Here is a 23,498-nt window from a genome sequence, read left to right as displayed (position 1 = left end):
ATCAAAATAACTTAAAAATTGTTAGAGATACCAAAAATCTTAAAGAATAAAAAAAGTCGGCTTTACTTTTCAGAATATTCTGTATTTTTTTGTTTTTCTTTAAGAAAAAAATTGGTTAAGATTCGGTGTTTCTAAATTTGCATACACTCGTGATAAGTGACTCCTTCAAGCCCTTTTAACTACAGCTCTTTCAAAAATAAGGACATTGAACCGATGAAACTTACAGATCATATGATCAATACATACGCGAGTAAAAACTTGTCAAGTGGTAACAAGTTCATTTGAAATGCTAATTGGGGGGTGATTTTCCCGATTTCTTACCAAAAAAAAAGGGACCAACTTTATTTTGAGCGTAACTTGTTTATTTTTGATGCTAAAAATTTTTTCTAAAAAACAAAAATAAGCATTTTTTGAAACACTTTACAAAAGTTAAAATGAGTTTTTCCCAAAAAAGTGCTTCGTTTTTTGGTTATGGCACGTTAAAATATTCGATTTGGAATTTGACGAATATGAACCTATTTTTCATTAGCTGTAACTCTGCTTCTACTAGGTAAAGTGACCTACATAATATATACACCATGATTTTCACTTTTTTACTTGCTATATTTTTGATAAGAATTTTTTTTCAGTCAAATACTTTTCGAGTTATTTGCGAAAAACCGTCTGAAGACGTGGTTATTTTGTAGAAAAATTAACATATTCACTCGCAAATAACTCGAAAGGTATTAACTCGGTGAAAAAACTTGCTTAGAACAAGAGTTGCTTAGAAATAATCATTTTATTAATTTCCGGACTTATTTGGAACATATATTTTTCACCCACAAAAGGGGGTGAAACTCACCCCAGGGTAAAAGCACACATCGGCACAATATCACTTTTTTTCTTTGACTTGTTAGCTATGTATATGCCAAATTTCATGTCAATCCAAGCGGTTCTTTAAAATTTAGAGGTTTTGCAATATTTTACCTTTAAAGAACGTACTAATACTACGAAAACGTTCTATGTATTTTGTCGGACAGAACTTCCAATTTATTTGTTACCATTTCATTAAACTCTCATGCAAAAATCAGACTGTTGTTTATCACCAACTGGGCATTTTAATGAGTGAAACACGAAGAACATGTCAAATGACAGGAATCATGTTGATTAGTAGTTAGTAATAGCAGTCTGATTTTTGCATGAGAGTTTAATGAAAGGGTAACAAATCAATTGGATGTTCTGTCCCACAAAATACATGGGACGTTTTCGTGATGTGATATTCCAAATTTTTAAACTTTTAAACAATTAAAACTTCCCCTGTTCCAGTGTTCCCGTAAATCAAAGTTTGTCCGACTAGACACCGTTAAGCTATCAACAAATTTTCAGCGTGCTATTAATCAACTTTTTTTTGGTACGCGGGATCCGGGACTATTACCTATAAAATAAACAAATAAAAACTTCAATACATTTTTAGTGCATTATTGATTTCGTCGCAAAAAACATATTTCATGTTTACTGTTTCTCTGTTTATTATTATTCTCTACATAGACTAGTCTTACTATATTTGGAAAAAGAGTGGCCAAGCATTGTGTAACGCTGTGTATGTGTATGCCTCATAATACGTTAGATCATGATTGTTGTCAAAGTACTCCTGGATAAAGATTTATTATGATGATATTTTTAAATAATGGACTTTGATATTTCTTTAAGAACAGATTTAAATAATATGATATGTGCTATTCAATTTAAGAGATCCGAAAATTAAAAGTATTGAAAGCCAAAGGTAAATATTAACGAGATATAAACAACACCGAGGACATCGAATGTGACCGACACTAAAAGAGATAGAAATACAAAGAAACTTTAGAAACAGCCGCAAACGAAAGGGCAAACGGAAAAAGGACAAAAATCTCCTGCAGATTCATACTTATAGATTATAGAAGGCACGAGATGAGATGAAAATGGAAAAAAAAACAAACATAATGAAAAAGCTAGAAACAGTGAAGTGCCAGCTAGTTAAAAAATAGTAGAAGAAAATACATGGACGTAACGGGAAATGAAAAAAGCACAGAATAAGGACATGAGTGAATATACAGATGATAACACAGACAGAAAGCGACCAGATTTAAAGGACAACATAATGGCAAACAAGGAGAAGGTCATTTCAAAAATGGCAACCTGGAATGTAAGATGCATACATGGGAAAGAAATAGAACTGGGCAAAAACATAAGATAGGTACATTGAAATAGTAGCTATAACAGAAAATAAAAGGACGAGGAATCGCTATATTGGAAAAGATAAACTTACTAATATATAATGAATTAAAAGAGAAAAGAAGAGTTTAAGCAGGGGTAGCATGCATGGTAAGGAAAAAATCATCAATAAAATATCAGAGGAATTGGATACATTTCAATGAGCCTATGCTTGCAAGAAAAAAAATGAAAACAACGTAATTGGCGGATTGGCGGAGGAAAACTGAGAAACCAGAAGCTATACAGGACAAAAACCAGAGGATTATAATAGGAAAGCTCCTGGGAGTAATGACGTTAGTATAAAAATGTTCAGTCCAAATGCAATACTTTCACCAGTGCACAAGATGTGAAATCCAAAAGATTGTCAGAACTTAGAAGCATATGTAGCAAAACTAGGTATACAAAATAATAATATACAGAAAAATCAGGATAAAAATAGAACATAAACTAGTGAACGTACCAAGTGGATTCAGAAGAGAACATAACATACAAGACCATATTATTATAAACTGCTCGTCAAAAGTTAGGGATATATGTAGAATATTATGCTCATTTTCATAGTTGATTTTTTCGTGAACAGATTAACGGATGCCGCTAATCTTTTTTATTATTTTAGATTTTTCTTTAGTATTTATACAGATGTACAGAAGTTTACTCAAACTTCTTTTTTGTATTTATACCGGGTGGAAAAAAAGAAATGTTTTTCTTATGTTACGTTTGTGACATCCTGTAGGCAGGACGAGGTACAAATTTTAGTATACATCGGAATCGTATTGTAGTCTTATGTTTTGTGAACATTTTCTTTTTTGAATGTCCTTGATATCTTAACAAATAAAGAAGATGGGTGGTTTTACTCTTTAACAGATGTTTTAATTGAAACACAACTAAAATAACAATAAAAAATAACAGTTAACAAAACTTTAAAAACAGAAAGGCACATAAGGTAAACAATTCTTATCGACACCAATCCTGCTTCCAACACCATGGAACAGGTACTAGAGAAAGCCTTAAAGAAAAATAAAAAAAAGTGTAATGTTTTATTGACATGGAAAAATCAAGAAATCGAAGGGAGAGCTTGAAAAAGAAACGAGTAAGCGAAGACATTTGAAGCAAAACAAGGAGTTATGTAAGGATGTAGATTAAACACACTTTTTATAAAAAATGTAATAGATGAGATAGTATGATAAATGCAAAATTATGTGTATTTGCAGATGACATAGGTAGTAATATTCGCCGAAACAGCAGGAAAAGTGAATTACGTTTAGTAAAATGGAAGCAAAAAAATACAACTTAAATAAAGAGAAGACACAAATAATGAAAATAACAAGGAAAAAAGGACGACGAAATCGAAGTGGTGATATATCAAGACTAAATGACGCTAAATAGACCAGGAGCTCAAACCGCACTTCTGCAAGAACTAAAAAGATATAAGATCATGATTACTGCTCTTCAGGAGACAAGATGGCTGGGGAAAGGTGTCATGGACACTAAAACGCACACAATTCTATATAGTGGGAAGGAACAAGGAAGCAAAGAATGTGGAGTCGCATTTGTGGTGGATAATGATTTTAAGTCAAAAATCATCAACTTCCAGGCAGTCAGTGAAAGGATATGTAAGCTGAGAATTCGCACCCACTTCTTCAACCTAACAATGATAAACATTCACTGTCCAACAGAAGATCAAGAGCAACATACAAAGGAAAGCTTTTACCAACAGCTGGAGATAGTATATGATAATGCGCCAAAAAATGACATCAAGATTATAATGGGTGATATGAATGCTAAAATAGGCAAGGAACCGCAGTTCTATGGCACAATAGGAAAACACTCTCTGCATAATGAAACAAGCGAGAATGGGGCGTTTTTGATAAATTTTGCCACCAGTAAAAACATGGTTATAAGTTCCACATGCTTCCCACATAAAGGCATACACAAAATGACATGGATTTCACCAGATGGAACCACAACCAATCAAATTGACCATGTGCTGATAGACAAAAGGGCAGCCAGTAGTATCTCCGATGTGAGAACACGACGAGGAGCATGCTGTGGATCAGACCATCTTTTAGTACAAACCAAATTTAGATGCAGAGTTAACAGCAAAAGAAACGAAAGACAACAAAGAACAAACAAACTGGACCTGGAAAAACTGAAGATTCAGGAATGTAAAGAGAAGTTCGAACAAGAAGTAGCAAATGAATTAAGGACGCTAGAACTGCACTCCATGGAGGGCAAATGGACTGATATCAAAACAGCATTACTGACAGCAGCAGCGTCCACCCTGGGAAACAAGAAAAAGGAGAGAAGAGCAGCATGGTTTGATGACGAGTGCAGACAAGCAATCGAGGAAAGAAATGAAGCACACAAAATGTACATAACAAGAAGAACACGAGAAAGACGAACATTATTTGAAGTCGCAAGACGGAAAGCAGACAAGACATGTCGAAATAAAAAGAGAGCCTATGAAAATGGACAAATAGAAAAAATGGAAGAACATTTCAAAAACAACGAAATTAGAGGGGCTTACGAATACCTAAAAAAGATAAAAAGTGGGTATAAACCTCAAACAAATCTATGTAAAGATGAAAGTGGGCAAATAATCAGTGACCAACAGAAAGTCACAGAAACCTGGAAGCATTATTTTCAGACACTACTTGGAACTCAAGTAGACATGGAAGATGAAATGGGTATGATCTACGTAGAAGAGAATGGAGTAGAAGCTCCAACCATAGAGGAAGTTTTCGAAGCCATTAAGGCCCAGAAAAACAATAAGCTCCGGGAGTTGACGAAATACCAGCAGAACTATATAAGGTAGGTGGCGACCACCTAGCAAGTCACATCCACGCGCTCATCAGAGACGTATGGCAAGAAGAGAAAATACCCGACGACTGGAAGAAAAGTATAGTATGCCCGATCTATAAAAAAGGAGACAAACTCCAGTGCAAAAACTACCGTGGAATCTCTCTACTATGTACAGCATATAAAGTCCTCACGTATATTATAAATCAGCGGCTCCAACCACTAGCAGAAAATATTATTGGAGAGTATCAGACGGGCTTCCGACGGGGAAGATCGACACTGGATCAAATATTCACAGTAAAACAGATCTTGAGCAAAGCATGGGAACACGATATTGATGTTCACAACGTGTTTGTAGACTTCAAACAGGCATACGACTCAGTCAAAAGGAACAAACTATACTATATATTGGCTGAATTGGCAATACCACACAAGTTAATAAGACTCATTAAAGCCACAATGGATGAAACTCAGGCATGTATACGAATACAAAACCACCGGACAGACTTTTTTAACATTTCGCAGGGACTAAAACAGGGAGATGGGCTGGCCCCAACATTGCTTAACCTGGCACTGGAGTATGCGGTTAGGCAAATGCAAACTGGACGAGGAAATCTACTGACCAACCGAACGGTTCAACTGGCCGCTTATGCTGATGATATTAATATTACGAGTAGAACATCAACAGGAGCACAGGAAACATATGCAGAGTTAAAAACACAAACAAAAATGCTAGGTCTGGAAATTAACACAGAAAAAACAAAAATAATGACTCAGACGAGAAGAAATATAGTCCCAGAAAACATTATACATGAAGATGACATTGAAACGGTTGAAAAGTTTACATACCTGGGAGTAGAAATATATGCCGACGGATCAGAAGATGGAGAAATAAGGAAGAGAATAACGCAGGCAAACAGAGCTTATTTTGCCCTCTCCCATATATTTCGGTCAAAAAGTGTCCACCGAAATACAAAGATGAGAATCTATAAAACCTTAATTCGACCAATAACATGCTATGGCAGTGAAGTCTGGGTGCTGAAAGAAACATCCAAAAACAAACTCGACACATTCGAAAGAAAAGTACTTAGGAGAATACTAGGACCTGTGAGGGAAAACGGAATCTTCAGAAGTCGATACAACAACGAGCTTTATCAACTTTATAAGGAAACGCCCCTGTCAGACTTCATTAGATTACAAAGATTGCAATGGGCCGGACATGTGATAAGAATGGGAGAGGATAGGCTACCAAAACGAGCACTGAATGCTAGAATGCAAGGAAAGAGACCGGTTGGGAAGCCACGAAAGCGCTGGGAAGACACAGTAAACAGCGACGCACAAGCCCTTTTAGGAGTCCGTGTATGGAGAAGAGCAGCCACAGACAGGCAAGGGTGGAGGCAAAAAATAAAGGAGACCAAGGCTCAATTTGGGCTGTAGTGCCGTAGAAGAAGAGAAGAAGAAGATATATCAAGAAAAAATAAACAACACATGACGATCTCAACCATAAACTAGAGAGAACAGAGAGAACAGAGAACAGACTAGAGAAAACTATTCCAGGTACCAAATAGAGGATTCCTCAACAACAACGAAATATCAAGAAAAACGAAGATGGCAATATACGAAACAATATATTATAGGCCAACGTTGAAATACGGAGCAGAAAACTGGATTTTATACAGAAGACAGCAAAGTAGGATGGGAGCAAGAACGATAGACAGACTCAGAAGTGAAGAAATAAAAACAGACTTAAATTTACACAGTTGCTTGACACAATAAAGAAGAAAAGATTAGCACGGTTCGGCAATATAAGACGCATGGACGGTAACCGGCATGTAAAAAGAGTTTGGGAAGGTAAACCGATAGGGAAAACACAAGGAGCAGACCAATAGTTCAAACCGAAGAGTGGAACGGCAACATAGCGGAGATATTACAAAATAAAGGTAAATCTTGACAAGAACTGACACAAATGGCGAAGAATAGAAAAGAATAAACTCACCTCTATGGACACCTAACGGCAGAAGAGAAAAGATTATGTATTCTTCTTAACAATTAACAATTTATTTGTATAGAGACCTTATGACAAATTTTTCGAAATATTCTAAAAATCTCAAAACCAGGCCTAAAAAATCATTTATAAGTTTGTAGCTTCATACAAGTACCGGTTTCGCGATCTTGTGTAACTTTTCTTACGATACATTCCATATACGACCTAAAGCCTGAAGTCTCCTCTTCTCGACGAAACCAGTGACAATATTTCACTTTTTTCTACCGAAAAATGTTGCCGTGTGACCGGCATCCTATCGAGCATTCTTTGTAAGTACCTACCAGATTGTTTGACGGAGAAAGTCGATTAGGCCTGGAAAATAATGACAAAAATCTCTTCAGGACCTTGAAGAAGGAGTTTGAAACTTGATTTGGTCACTTTTTGAATTTCATAATAATAATTATTAATCGAGTTATTAAGCCTTGAAAATGGCCGTTTTCGCATTTTTCAAATTTTTAATCGCAATAACTCGACAACAATAAATTTTAGAAAAAAATGACAAGAGACCTTTTTTGCTCAGAATGACCCAATTTATCTAAAAAAAATTGTTCAAAATAAAAAAAATATTGTTGTGAATTTGTTTAAAAAAAATGTTTTAATGATTTTTCGACCACGGCACCACCCGGCACCCTGTGGATATGTTATAAGAACCTCTTTTTGAGTAAGTTTGTGCAAAAAAATCGATTCGGAATAATTTCGCTAGTGGGGGCGATGACGGTCTATAAGAACTTTTTTACAATATTCTTCAATTATTATTTCAAAAATTTTTTTTTCGGTAGCTTATTCATCAAGGTTCTCACATCTCAGTTTCTGTTATTTGCGTTAACTCATTTGATGTTATGTCTAGTTTCAAGAGTATTGTAAAGACTTATATGTTTCATACACACTTATGACAACTGAATAACAGGGGAAGAAAAGTATTTTTTTAAGTGTGTAAAAGTTAATTCCTAGCTGATATGAGCGCTTCCGGCTTTTAAAGCCATCTTCAGAGCTATGGTCAATAGTTTCAAAATACCACTATGACGAGGGAGGGATCCATGTATGATTAAAAAAGAGGATGTCTCTTATGCAGTGTTTTATTAGTATAAAAAACTTTGTTCGAAGATTGCAAAAGTTGTATGTCAAAAGTTGTTTAAAAACATCTAGAACGGCACAAAGGACTATCACAAAAACAACTTATATTTATTTTAAAGCAATTTATAGCATACAAAATTTCAATGTAAAACGAATAATGTTTAACTTGTTTTTATTTATTTTTTTTTGTATTTTGCGGTAGTCAGTGTTATCACCTCTAGTCCTTATGCAAGCTTCAGTTTGCGTGGGCACGCTCCTAATCAAATTATCAACATTTTGTTGTGGTAGGTTGTTCCATCCTTTAAAAGCAGCTTGTACTAGCCGTGTGGTGTTTTGTGGATTATCCTGGCGAGCTCTAATTTTCCTTTTAAGCATATTTCACAAATACTCTATAGGATTAAGCTCGGGTGAGCAAGCAGGCCACTCCAAACAAGGGATACCTTCTGCTTCAATGATGTTTGTGTAGTCACTCTAATGGTATGTAGAGGTCCATTATCATGCAATAAAATTAAATTTTCTCCTGTTGCACCTCTCCAGAGCCTGACTACAGGTTATCAACATACCTGTGAGCAGTTAAAGTTGATTGGATGAAAATTAAATAAGTTTTTTTACGGATCACAATTCCTCTCCAGAACATTACACTTCCCCTTGTATATTTGTGAACAGATCTGACAGTTTTCGTTCTTGCTTGTCTTCCTCGACCTCTAAGTACACGATTTCGTGGGTCATCTGATTTTCCATCTGATTACATTAAATCCTGACTGTTTTTGAAAATAGCACATTTTGTCAATTCCCAATGTTCCAGTTTTGGTGGTGAAGACACCAATTTAGGCGATCAATCCTGTGCTGCCTGGATAAGTAGGGATCCCATAATCTGACCTTATATTCTGCCTCTGAAACTAGGGATCTAGGTGTGATCCTTGACTCCGCCCTTAGCTATAAATCACACATTTCCAGTACAATACAGAAGTCTATGAAGATGCTTGGCTTTATAAAAAGAACCACCAGAGACTTTACAAACATCTCAGCAATTAAATCACTTTATTTCTCCCTGGTTAGATCTCATTTCGATTACTGTTCCACAATTTGGTCCCCCTATTATTTTACTCATAAACTGAAACTTGAAGCTGTCCAACACAATTTTCTGAGATATACTGCTACTAAGATGCATGTATACTATGACTATTCTGTATTAGAGCGCATACTGAACTTACCTCCTCTTGAGGTACGCAGAAAACAAAGAGACTTAATAATTTTATTTAAAATTATCAACGGGCTGTGTAACTGCCCCGAGCTTCTCTCCAAAATATCTCTATTTGTCCCCAGTCGTTCGACTAGGCAGGTGCAAACCTTTTATGTCTCTTTTCATAGATTCAATTATTCTTACAACACATTTATTCCTAGAGCTCTTCGATTAGCTAACTCATTAAATAACCTCGAAATTTTTAATATATCAGTTTCCCGCTTCAAAAACCATATTTCTTCCCTAACTTTTTAACTTTTTAATATTTTCGGTCAGAGCTTTTGTATTGTGGTTGGTGTTACATGACATGTATGTATTAGATAACTCAAAACCGTTATACCTTGGAACATTTCTGAATTGATTTAGGAATTTAGGTGATATCTTTTGTTTGTAATTGTACTGACCTATATGTTATCTTATTCTTTTTTTTCTTTTTCTTTTTTGTAACTGTACTACTCATAGAATTATTTTCTCTCAAACCACTTTGCTATGTTATATTATGATAATTTATGTTATATAATTGGTTAACATTAATGTTATATAATTGTATAATTATGTTATATAATTTAGAACACTGTAACATTTATCGGCGTTATCGAAATGCCTCCCACTTTTTCAGGTAAATATTTTCATACATGAAATGCCTCCCAGGTACAATCGAAATGCCTCCGTTTCGTTAATCATTTAGGCTGATATTTTGTCTATTTAATCGCTGTATAATGAGACAATGTTGCCAAATCATAATTTAAATAGGTGCTATCTATTTTGATCTTTTTAATTTTCAAGCTGTTTGCATAATTACATATCTGAAAATTCGACATTTCCTCCACATCTTTGGGCTGATCACTCTTCATCCTTACAAATAACCACAAACCCATGCAAAAGTTTTCATCCCAAGTATAATTCTTCTTTCTACTTTCCTTCTCCTAACATTAATCATTTTATTGATATAATTTTACAATTTCAAATAAATACCTACATTAAAATGAATTCTGTTTCGACACGAAAAAAATTGTTGCAGAAAGTACAGCAAAATGAAAACTTTCTAAATGAAAAAAATTTAGAATTAAGAGAATGTAAAATAAATAGATAAGAATTTGTCAAAGTAGTATCATATAAATTTATAAATTTATAAAATACTTATTATGTTTTTGTATTTTTTGTCAAATTATTAATAACAAAAAATAACGGTTACAAAACTAATTATATATGTATAAGTTAGTTGAAATTTATAAATACTGCCTAGTGCCAATAATGTTTAATACATAAAGGTTGAAAATAAAATAAATTAAATAACGAAATACCAATTTTGGCGAAAATTTACAAAGGGACGAAGATGTGGCAACGTCTCACCTTTACATAAAGATTAGAAGCATGTAATTTATTTAGAGCTTGGGAGGCAATTCGTATGTGACCATTTTAGCGACAGGTAAGAAACCCTTCTTCGGGAGGCATTTCATATGCGCCCACATTTATATCTGAATAGGGCTTGCCCGTGAATAAATAAATAACTGTCTCCTGCTGTACACTTCTTGGTACGAACTCTTCTTATCGTTTCAACTGAAACAGTTACACTTGTAGCTTCCAAAAGCTGCCTTTGGAGCTGCAGGTGAGAAATGGTTATTACTTTTGGCGACTTTCCCTTGCTTGATTTTTGAGCTTTCCTAGTTCCTGTTACCTAGCATATGTTTTGGACAGAACGCCCTGTATTACGCCTAGCTCTGCAGCTATGTCCATCTGAGAACATTACTTTCTCCACAAGACCAATAATCTTTCCTCGTTGTAAGTTGTATAACCCCACATGAGGCATATTTTCGTTTTTGGACGCAAAAGTTAGTTTATTTATTTTCGTTCAACTTGCAACCCAAGCAAATAATCTATACCGTACCGGGCTGTACTATCCGATTGTCTTATATATTTGTTTATTTTCAATAAAAACCTTTAATCTTCGCAACAATAACAAGTTTTTTCAAAAGAAATAAATATTAGAAAAAAGACTAAGTTTTCACTCTAATGGCATATAACATATCCCACCAGAATGAAAACAATGGGAACCTTCTCTGGTTACACCTCCGAGGCTTCTACAATTTGCAAGCCATACGGATGCTGAGACTAAGGAAGATGAGGGAATTCTACAATTTACAATTCACGTCACATCTGCTCAGCGCGGTAAAGTTCCAACGAGACTGGTTCCCTTCATACTCCACACAGAGTAAATGTAAATCAAAAATGAATAACCATTTTCAATTTCGTTGCAAAACGAAAATACAGCCGAACCATATTCCAGTCCAATCAGAGAGTGCTGCAAGCACCTCTACCGGTTTCGAAACTTATTAGTCTCTCATCAGGAGGCACATATGCTGCTCTCCCTGATCCAACCAAAACAAACCCCAGCGTGCAGTCCCGAATTGCAACGAACGAAATGGCTTAGATGCCCTAGCGACAACTGCTAGCAAAAGACTAAGTTTTCACTCTAATGGCATATAACATATCCCACCAGAATGAAAACAATGGGAACCTTCTCTGGTTACACCTCCGAGGCTTCTACAATTTGCAAGCCATACGGATGCTGAGACTAAGGAAGATGAGGGAATTCTTCTTCGGCTGTATTTTCGTTTTGCAACGAAATTGAAAATGGTTATTCATTTTTGATTTACATTTACTCTGTGTGGAGTATGAAGGGAACCAGTCTCGTTGGAACTTTACCGCGCTGAGCAGATGTGACGTGAATTGTAAATTGTAGAATTCCCTCATCTTCCTTAGTCTCAGCATCCGTATGGCTTGCAAATTGTAGAAGCCTCGGAGGTGTAACCAGAGAAGGTTCCCATTGTTTTCATTCTGGTGGGATATGTTATGTGCCATTAGAGTGAAAACTTAGTCTTTTGCTAGCAGTTGCCGCTAGGGCATCTATGCCATTTCGTTCGTTGCAATTCGGGACTGCACGCTGGGGTTTGTTTTGGTTGGATCAGGGAGAGCAGCATATGTGCCTCCTGATGAGAGACTAATAAGTTTCGAAACCGGTAGAGGTGCTTGCAGCACTCTCTGATTGGACTGGAATATGGTTCGGCTGTATTTTCGTTTTGCAACGAAATTGAAAATGGTTATTCATTTTAAATTAATATTACTTTGAAATAAATGGTGATTCCATATAAGTTTGGGTGTGTGTACGTCAACTGTGACGTATTCATAATATGTCTGGTTGACTTTGAGCAGTCAATGTCCTTAGAGGATGAGGCACATGAAGAAAAAGTGCATTTTACTTGCAAAACTGAAAGCCCGGTTCATATTTAGTTACCCCTCGTATTTACTTTTAAATCGAATTTACAAAATCATATCAGAGTATAAAAATAAAATAAGTAGTTAAAGTCTATGTAATCTGCTAATTAGTGAATATGCCACAATCCCTTGGCCATCAATTTAATTTTAATACCGTAACAAAACAAAAAAAATGTCCTAATTACGGTAAAAAATGAAAAAGTAAACTTTGAACTAGGACGACGATTTCCAGCATCTACAGGGAAAAGTTTGCCATAAAACTTATCCATAGAACAAATTAATCAGTGTGTTCGTGCTGGCGCAGCAAACTGAAAGATGGCGAGGGAATTCTGAGCTTGTCTCCGAACTCGTTAGGATTTCTGAGAGCAAAAATACATCTACTTCTCCGATTATTTATACATGAACGTGCAAATATAAAAATAATTAAAGCAAGTTGCCGAGTTAGCAAAATGGCCGCTCGAGTTTCCTGCAAATACGGGATGATGGATCTACACCGAAGGAATCTTAAATTTCTACAAATTTAAAATGTTCCGAAATAAGACGAATAAAAAGAAACGACGAAAAATTATCAAATCTTTTATGTAAAAGGGAAGAACTGTATAACTATTAAATCGTTCGTCTTGTAGTGTAATATTCTTAATCGTTTTTTCTTCTTTGTAAACTTGTCTTTTATTACACTCAACGAAAAAGGTACGTAATATCAATAAAAATGTTAATTCCGACAACAAACGCAATTCTTAAAATTTGTCCAATTCTTGGTTTTATTGGAACAACAAAGCGATGTTCATCAATTCATTATTTTCGTTAGTTGAGCCAATGTATTACGTTTATTGAATGGACGAACATTCATTATGTATACCATAATCTCACTTTATTGATATTACGAACTCTGTTCATTGAGTCAACGAACACTATTTATTGAAACAACAACGTCGTTAATTGACCGACGAAGACCATTCGTTGTGCCAATAACAGTGTTATTTCTCCTAACCTATTTCGTTTATTTCTACAATTATTTCCGTTTATTGTTACAATTAATTCCGTTCATTCTCACAATAAATACGGTTTTTCTTACAAGCAATTCTATTCATTGTTACAATCAGTTTCGTTCATTCCTACTATGAACGTATTTTATATTAATAATTACTGAATGCATTAGCCCAATTTATCATATTAATTGATTAATAATAATTTTTTAAATCCCCTTTTTTGTCCTTAACCTTTATAAGCAAAACGCTCAGACAGGTCGATTTAAAAATTATCAAAGTATATTATAACATCAATGTTTCGAACTTTACACGATCCCTCTTCAGGTGACAAGCGTAACTTTGATTTTTTTAATGGGAAAGTACATCATGTGACAGCTCATTTAAAAGTGTTTGAAATGGTGATTTCAAAAATGTATAACACTTTAATCATTTTTGAGAGCCCAGGGGCAAAATTTCGATCGAATTATTTCTAAACGCATTCATTTTTTTGGAATCCTGAGAAAACTAATAAGTATTTTTGAAAAATTTAACCGCAGAATAAAAGACTACATTATTACTGAGGGCTGAAAGTCCCCTAGAATAAACAAAAAGTTTCTTTTGAATAGTATATTTGAAATAAAAAAATCATACTAAATTTTCTCTTTTTCACCCCTGTGACTTATTAAAATAATCATTATAGAAGTTCTCAGGGACGTCAGACCCTCGATAATACTGTAATATTTTATTCTGCGTTTAAATTTTCAAAAATACTAATTATTTTTTTCATTCAGGATTCGAAAATTAATTTTTAGTTCATCTTATAAATAACATCACAAGACAATATTAAAAGTAAACACTTACAAACATAAGACACTGACAAGTTTATTTTTAATTAGAATGTTCTCCCGTATTTACCTTATCAGAAAAAACTTACTTTTATTCAAATATAAAAAATAAGTAATATCTTATCCTTATCTTCCTTCTACTACGGACTACACTTGGAAACAAAATGCAATTATTTTTCGGCACTTCGGTAGAGGTAACAGCATTGTTTAACAAAGAACTCTTTTTTAAACAATGGTAACACAGAGAAGCTAGGGGTATCACGATAAGGAAAAGCCGTTACATTTCAAATGGTCAAGCAAAACATTTATTGTCTCAACAACCACGATTATTGTCACAATTAACGCATTGTTTGTGAGAATTAAAGGCAGTAGTAGATTGATTAATGCATTCGTTGGCACAACAATCAGTGTACATCTATTCAATAATCATATATTACTCTATATTAACAACATTTGTACATTGTTTTAATGAAATCTGTACGTTGTCACGATAAACCAAGGTAATTGCTTGTCATCTACGAAATCAAGAACGTGAGTTGCTGCCACAATTAACAGTATTTATTAAATATACGAAACTAAGTTATTGGCTGAATAAATTGAGTGTTATTGATTAATGTACTCTAGTTATTCTCACAATTATTATTCAATCATTGTGGCAATAACCAAGTACATTCGTCAATGTCTAAAAGTTCGTTGAAACAACAAATTAAATTGTTGTGACAACGAAATACTATTCAATAATCACTGTTAATCAATATTACGAACTAAATTTTTTTGAGTGTAATTAATATATTAGTGATTAATAGTTTTAGGAAATACTGCTTTTAGTAGCTATTTCTAAGATCTTTCTAACTACTAAAAGCAACAAAGCAAATCATCATTATTCTCTTTGCCTTTATTTCGTTGAGGGTTAGGCTTCCCTAATCATTACATTATAATAATGATTACATTGTGCATATCTTGCATGGGGAGACACAAATCAAAGCAACGAAAAGAAGATCCAAGCAGCACATAATTGCCGCAGAGAAGCTGCAAAGGTGCCCAGATACGTCGCCGAACGGTTCCTATTCAGAGAACTAAAACAAATAAGAGTACTGGATATTATGAATTATGATGGAGGAAAAAGCCAGAACAAAATTTGCTGAGCGCGAAGACCACCCAAACCGGATCCTGCAAGAGATATTAAGGTATGATGTGTACCGTAGATAGAAGCACAGAATACCCAAACAGCAATAGCAAATATATAATAAAGTATAGACAATAGCAACTCTATCTAAAGAAGACAACGCGTTCACCTTTTAGGGCAGTCAATGAGAGCAAGAACAGGTTATTACCCCCGAATTCTATCCTACTGCATGGATTTTAATGAAATTATAGGAATAGCCTGAAAATATCTCCTTATTCAAAGTCTACCCTATGCCGATGTGTGCTTTTGTCTTGGGGGCGGTGGAAAATTTTTTGGTTAAACAACTACGAAAGTTGCTAGAGAACCTAATTCTAAGCATAAACTGTTCTATAATTTTTTTTTCGAAAACTCAATATTTTTTGAGTTATTCGTGGTTGAAAATTGGCCATTTTCATTGAAATTAACACATTTTCAAACGATTTTTTGCGAATTACTTAAAAACAATGCATCTAACTAAAAAAAATTATATAAAACATTTTTGTAGCTCAAAAAAATCAAAGAGATTCGTTCCTTCTTCAATCTTCTAGTTATAACACAAAAAGAGATATCGTAGGTAAAAAGAGTTTGTTTTTTGGTACATGCTCAAATCAGTGTATTCAACTTGAAATAACAGAGAAACGGTCGATTTTAGGTGTATAATGCTACCAATACCTTTTATTGTGCTTGAAAAGTGCTTTCAAATAAGCAATATTAAATGTCGATTACATTCAAACTACGCGAGATATGCTGCAAAAAATTGATGACTAACGAATTTTAAGAAAAAAATTGAGAAGTATATTTAACCCCTCATCCACAAAAATTTTAATGCATCGTTTTCCTTCTACAATACATTTTCCTATAGTGTTATTTTATGTTCAAAAAGTTGAGCGGGTTTAAAATGAATGGTTTTTGAAAAAAATAAGATCAAATTATAGAGCGCATATTTAAATTTTCTTAAAAATCTTCCTTTTTCTCCATGTAACTTGAAAATGATAAGAGATACTGTTATAAAAAATAAAATCAAAATGTTTATCTAGAAGAAACCTACATTTTTGTATGACATCTTTTTTTTTGGCATCTCTTATCATTTCCGAATTACATGGAGAAATAGGAAGATTTTTAAGAAAATTTAAAAATGCGCTCAATAATTTGATCTTATTTTTTTCAAAAACCATTCATTTTAAACCCGCCCAACTTTTTGAACATAAAAAGAACACTATAGTAAAATGTATTGTAGAAGAAAAACGATGCATTTAAATTCTTGTGGATGAGGGGTTAAATATACTTCTCATTTTTTTCTTAAAATACGTTAGTCATCAAATTTTTTACAGTTTATCTCGCATAGTTTGAATGTAATCGACATTTAATATTGTTTATTTTAAAGGTCCTTTCATGCACAACAAAAGTTATTGGTAGCATTATACACCTAAAATAGACCGTTTCTCTGTTATTTCAAGTTAAATACACTGATTTGAGCATGCACCAAGAAAACAATTTTTTTTTCACTTACCATATCTCTTTCTGTCTTATTAGAAGATATTAGAAGATACTAGAAGATTCATAAAGGAAAGAATCTCTTTGTTATTTTATAAGCTACAAAAATGTTTTATATGGTTTTTTTAGTTAGATGCATAGTTTTTGAGGTATTCGCAAAAAACCGTTTGAAAAGGTGTTATGTTTCAATGAAAATGGCCAATTTTCAACCAGGAATAACCCAAAAAGTATTGAGTTTTCGAAAAAAAAAAAATTATAGAACAGTTTTTGCTTAGTATTAGGTTCTCTAGCAACTTCCGTAGTTATTTAAGCAAAAAATGTTCCACCCCCGAGAAGGGGTGGGAACCGCCCCAAGACAAAAGCAGACATCGGCATAGGGTAGACTTTGTTTCTTGGGCTATTCCCTACTTACTGTGAAAATATCACGTAAATCGATATAGTAGGATTGAATTCGGAGCCACATACCCTCATTGACTGCCCTATTGGGACCGTGCAAGTTCGGCAAAGCGACACCTACTTATACGCTCTGCAACTTTATTCGCACTTTTAATTATATTGGCCAATTATATTAGTCCTGGTTACTGGACAATTGTCAAGGCCATAGTCCAAAAAAATAATAAGAAGAAAAAATAAGATTCAGATTATGTTATTAAAACGTAAACAATTGTATGTAATAAATAAAATTAGTAATTAAAATGCAGTACTGCAAGCAAAATAAAATTAATTAAATTTACCTTTATATAATAATTGCATATCATATCAATATTGTGGCGCAACATAATTTTTCTTTTTCAATGACAGTAGATATGAAATGTACGTTAATTTGACAATTTCAATTGACAATATAAATTATTTAAGAAAGTTGCAATATTTCTCCGCTATTCGCGCACGATCGTTTAACGTATCCCTTCCAAGTACTTGCACACCGCGAATTTGGCATCGCAGTGTATTTACTAATGTTACATTTATATGTTTCAGACAGCACTCAAAAAAGAATCAACAAAAAAAAACGGCTTGGGCCACCAAAAAAAAAATAACAAAACATTAACAAAAGGAAAAAAATACTAATAAAAACCCAAAAACAGGCAAGAGAGCTCATATCCTCGAGCGCCGAGTCGGCGAACTCGACGTAACCCAGAGCGGGGACTCGAGGCCCGAGCAAGCAATACAGATCGAAGCTAAGTCACTAGAGATTGCAGGAATAGAGCGCCTCACGCTGGCCTGCTTTGATCGGGGTAGGATTTCGTGGGAGTCCTGGGTACGCGGACTCCCACGTGATAAGCACTTTGCTGATAGAGAGCCCCTATAGCGCATTAGAGTGCTATCGGGGGGAAGTAGATGTTCTGAAGCATTGTGGCGGGGTGGAGCGGTTTCTGCTTATATTAGTTTATCCTCCTCGTCCCATAATGCGTGGGGGAGGAGCTCTCAACTGAGTAATAGCTTTTTAGTAATTCACGGAAGACGGACTGGGCAGGGGAAGTGCTCAACCCCGACAAGACGTCTCTCAATGGCCAATAGGAAACATTCCTTTAGATATGTAGGAGACATTATGAATAAGATTCAACCAAGCAGTACCCGCGGATCAACTGAGGGCAGCAGCTACGTCATTATTGGTCTGGGGCTGTATGATCCAATAGGTCTGGCGTAAAATACTCAGAGGCAGCAACTACATCTTAGTTCAACCAGTGGTGATACTGCTGGATACAAAATATGAGAGTGTTTACCTGTAATTTAGGAATACCTTAAATACTCACGTTTCAAAAAGCTTTCCAAAGGTACTAACAGTTTATTATGAGAGAAAATACAAATAGAGCAAAACAAACTAGAAAATAAAGAGAAAACAATGTAAATATAAACAACATCCTACAGCTACAATAGTATTTACTAATTACTAAGTCTTTCAAATGTCTATGTGCACTATTGTTTAAGTCACTGTCACGCAGATCCTGAATGTGGAGATATGGCAATCCTGAGATCTAGGCTACCAGAATCCAGAAAACGATGCGAAGAAACCTTTTGACACTCAATGGTTTACACAAAACAATACAAAACTATTAGTAAATAATTATTCTTTTAACAACGGCGGACAATCTGTAAGATTTACATGGAGTAAAATACTTAAAGAATTTTTTGAGAGCTTCTACCAACAGAGATGTTGCGTAGACCTCATCTTAATTTACTCTGAGGGTAGCGGGTGCCCGATGTTTGGGGAATCTTGAAAATATGTCTTTTAGGTACATATGAACACTAAACACTGTTGTCTTTTATATTCAAATGTTGGCAGTATTGTCAAAGATGAAGTTATATATCTATTATTAAATTAAAAATATTATTGAATAGTTTTTTGATGTTTTATTCGAACACAACCGAAGTTGGAGGCATTGAAAAATAATGACAAAAGAAGTTCTAAGAAGCCTACTAAAATCTAAGGTAATTTATACCACCAAGACCGGTGGAAACGGCCATTTAAAATTTATTATATTATATTGTCATCTATTGAAATTCCGCGACGAACCGAATGTTTATTCATAAAATCGAGCCCAGTTTTAATACCCAGCTGTTCAGTATTCAATTGACTCATTTGCAAACCAAATACTCTTCTCACTACAAATTGCGGTGCACCTGTACGCAGTTGTCACAAATTAGAAACGGTTGTAGTTTTGATAATAATTTAAATGTTCCATTGTTAAAGCCGTCGTTTAAAATTTTAGATTTGAAAAAACATTCCATTGTCAAGTGGCAATTCGCGCATAATTGAATAATGTGAAGATGAATTTGCAAGGCTGTATTATCTGTGAAATTCAAATAGAAATCTTTGCTTTACAGGGGGAAATCTTTGTAAACAAAAGTGGAAAACACTTTGGTTTCCCTTCAGAGATAATAATAGTCTAAGAGCTAGTGAACCCTCCGACTAACGGTCGTCCTGTAAGGCTAGAAATTTTTCTAGTGATAATTCATAGCACACCAAGGCTAAAAACCATGACCTGGCAGGCCTCAGTGGTGCACGTGTATCTACCAGGTGAATCGAAAAGTGCAAATTTAGGGGGTAAAATAAACTTTCTCCTGTAAGGTTTAAATTTAAGTATGTGTTTGAGTAAGTCATTTAGAAGAAATGTGTACAATGACAGGCGATTCTGAAGAGCATAAGACCTTGCCAGGCGAGGGGAAAGATTAGGGGTGTTTCCTAAAATTATTCTTTTTGCATCGAACAATATTTTTAGGTTTTTTTGAATCATCCCAAACAAAAGACGTCTTTAGTGATTTTTCTCTTAAGTTAATAGTTTTTGTTATATAAGCGATTGAAAATTTTGAACATAGCGAAATCGGCCATTTTTAACCCTAAATCGGACATTTATCTAAAAATTTCAATGTTGCCAAGGTACGTAGATATTCTTTAAACATTGATTGATGAAATCCCGAAGAGTTATTTGCAATAAAATGTCGAAAACCCCTTTGTTTTTTTTAATTGCTAATCAAGCGGGCGCGTCACTGTAGTATAAGTGAGGACGTTTGAGTTTGCATAAATTCATTATCTCGAGAATGGGCAAATTTCAAGAGAAATCCTCAGACAGGTCGATTTTTATTTTTGAATTAGGACTTTTTGGCATATATATAATACTAGTGACGTCATCCATCTGGGCGTGATGACGTAATCGATGATTTTTTTAAATAAGAGTAGAGGTTGTGTGATAGCTCATTTGAAAGGTTATTTAATTCTCTATTTCAGTAATATAAACATTAATATAATTTTGTATACAGGGTGTACAAAAAAAAATTTCTTCTATTTGTCAAATTTAATCAAAGTTAATTTAATAAAAAAAAATTTTTTTGTACACCCTCTATAAATAATTATGTTAATGTTTATATTAATGAATAGAGAATTACATAACCTTTCAAATGAGCTATCACACAACCCCTACTCTCATTTAAAAAAATCATCGATTACGTCATCACGCTCAGATGGATGACGTCACTAGTATTATATATATGTCAAAAAGTCCTAATATAAAAATAAAAATCGACCTGTCTGAGGATTTCTCTTGAAATTTGCCATTCTCGAGATAATGAATTTATGTCAACTCAAACGTCCTCACTTATACCACAGTGTTGGGATTTCATCAATCAATGTTTAAAGAATATCTACCTACCTTTTCAACTTTGAAATTTTTAGATAAATGTCCGATTTAGGGTTAAAAATGGCCGATTTCGCAATTTTCATTCGCTTATATAACAAAAACTATTAACTTAAGAGAAAAATCACTAAAGACCTTTTCTATTTGGAATAGTTCAAAAAACCTAAAAAAAATTTGTTCGATGCAAAAAGAATAATTTTAGGAAAAACCCCTAATCTTTCCCCTCGCCTTGCAAGGTCTTATGCTCTTCAGAATCGCCTGTCATTGTACACATTTCTTCTAAATGACTTAGTCAAACACATACTTAAATTTAAACCTTACAGGAGGAAGTTTATTTTACCCCCTAAATTTGCACTTTTCGATTCACCTGGTAGATACACGTGCACCGCTGAGGCCTGCCAGGTCATGGTTTTTAGCCTTGGTGTGCTATGAATTATCACTAGAAAAATTTCTAGCCTTACAGGACGACCGTTAGTCGGAGGGTTCACTAGCTCTTAGACTATAAATGTGTATTAGTCCAAGTAATGAAGCTTAACATAGGACAAAATCTCGCCATTCTTACAGAATGGATATGGCTTTGCTTGAAAATTTGAGAATAAGTAGTGGATAGTCCAAGGATCAAAATCTATATCAGGCAGAAAGGCGCTTTTACCATGGGGGTGGTTGCCACCCCATCTAGGGGGTGGAAATTTTTTATTTTATCTTGACCGCAAAAGTTTGTAAACACATTCATTCTAAGCAAAAAACGTTCTATACATTTTTTTGATAAAAGTAATAGTTTTCGATTTATTCGCTATCGAAAGTGTTGGTTTAAATGGAAAAAATAATTGTTTTTAATCAGTTTTCTGCTAATAAAAGTTTTCGTCCTATCAAAACAAGTTTGCTTAACAAAAATGTACCTTTGGAAAATATAAACAAAACCGTTTTTTATAATTTGCTTTAAGACCAATAGTAATCGAGCTATATATTATTATATGTTAGCTCTTCTTCGTAAAATGCTAAATATTGTAGTCTCAAAGTCAAAAGACGGGAAAACTATGCATTTTTAGGGATGAGGATAACTTATTCAAGCTAATTTAAGGTATGTATTTAAAAATATCCATCTCCAGAAATAAAAAAATAGTCCCTAGCTCAAAAATTAAGTGACTTATAGTAAAAAGAATGTCAGTCCCTATTTTTTTCAGCGAAACAGTGATCGGAAACTTCCCCCTACTCTCCACCCTAATTAAAATTGGTCATTAACCTTATTTGGTCTTCTTAATTTATGTATTATTAATAGGTTTTAGAGGTAGGACCGGCTTAGAATGATTAGTTTTTAAAAAAAATTGAGTTAAAAGCGAATAACGAATTTTTGTAGTTTGGTAAAAAATCTCCTTTTCTTCAGAATAGAAAGATTAGCATCAGAGATACGACAAACTATTTAAATATAAAATTGTAGCTTATTTAATTTCCAAGAACTTGGTTTGCAAAAATTTTTCCTACGGCAAAAATTGAGTAGCTATTGAAAATTAAAACTTGTAATAACATGCAAAAACCACCTTTACCAACCCTTTCAAAGTCACCTCTTTTTGCGAATGAGGATTTTAAAAGGATTTAATATTAATAGCCTTATAGGTCCCGTAAAAACCTACAAAATTCTTTTCTAACAAACTTTCTAGGATAAAAAATAAAAAATTTACGGTTAAAAAATCAATATATTTTTTGAAAAAAAAGGAGATATCCAATTGGAAACATAATAATGTAAGTTAGCGGTGTTTCTTATTCATTCTTCTTTATTTATGTATTATTAATAGATTCCAGAAGTTTGACGGGCTTAGAATGATTAGTTTAAAAAAAAATGGAGTTAAAAGCGACTAACGAATTTTTGCAGTTTGGTAAAAAATGCCCTTTTCTTCAGAATAGAAAGATTAGCATCAGAGATACGAAAAAATATTTAAATATAAAATTGTAGCTTATTTCATTCCCAAGAACTTGGATTGCAAAACTTTTTTCTACGGCAAAAATTGAATGAATAGTAAATGAGTATAATACCGAAAAACATTGATTTTTCGATATAAAACTAACACTTTCGATAGCGAATAAATCAAAAAACTATTAATTTCATCAAAAACATGTATAAAACATTTTTTTGCTTAAAATGAATGTTTTTATCAACTTTTGTAGTCAAAAAATAATAAAAAATTTCCACCACCGAGATGGGGTGGCAACCACCCCCATGGTAAAAG

Source organism: Diabrotica virgifera, chromosome 7 (assembly GCF_917563875.1).
Source record: "Diabrotica virgifera virgifera chromosome 7, PGI_DIABVI_V3a".
In the NCBI taxonomy this organism is placed as follows: Eukaryota; Metazoa; Arthropoda; class Insecta; order Coleoptera; family Chrysomelidae; genus Diabrotica; species Diabrotica virgifera.
This window is presented reverse-complemented; position numbering follows the sequence as displayed.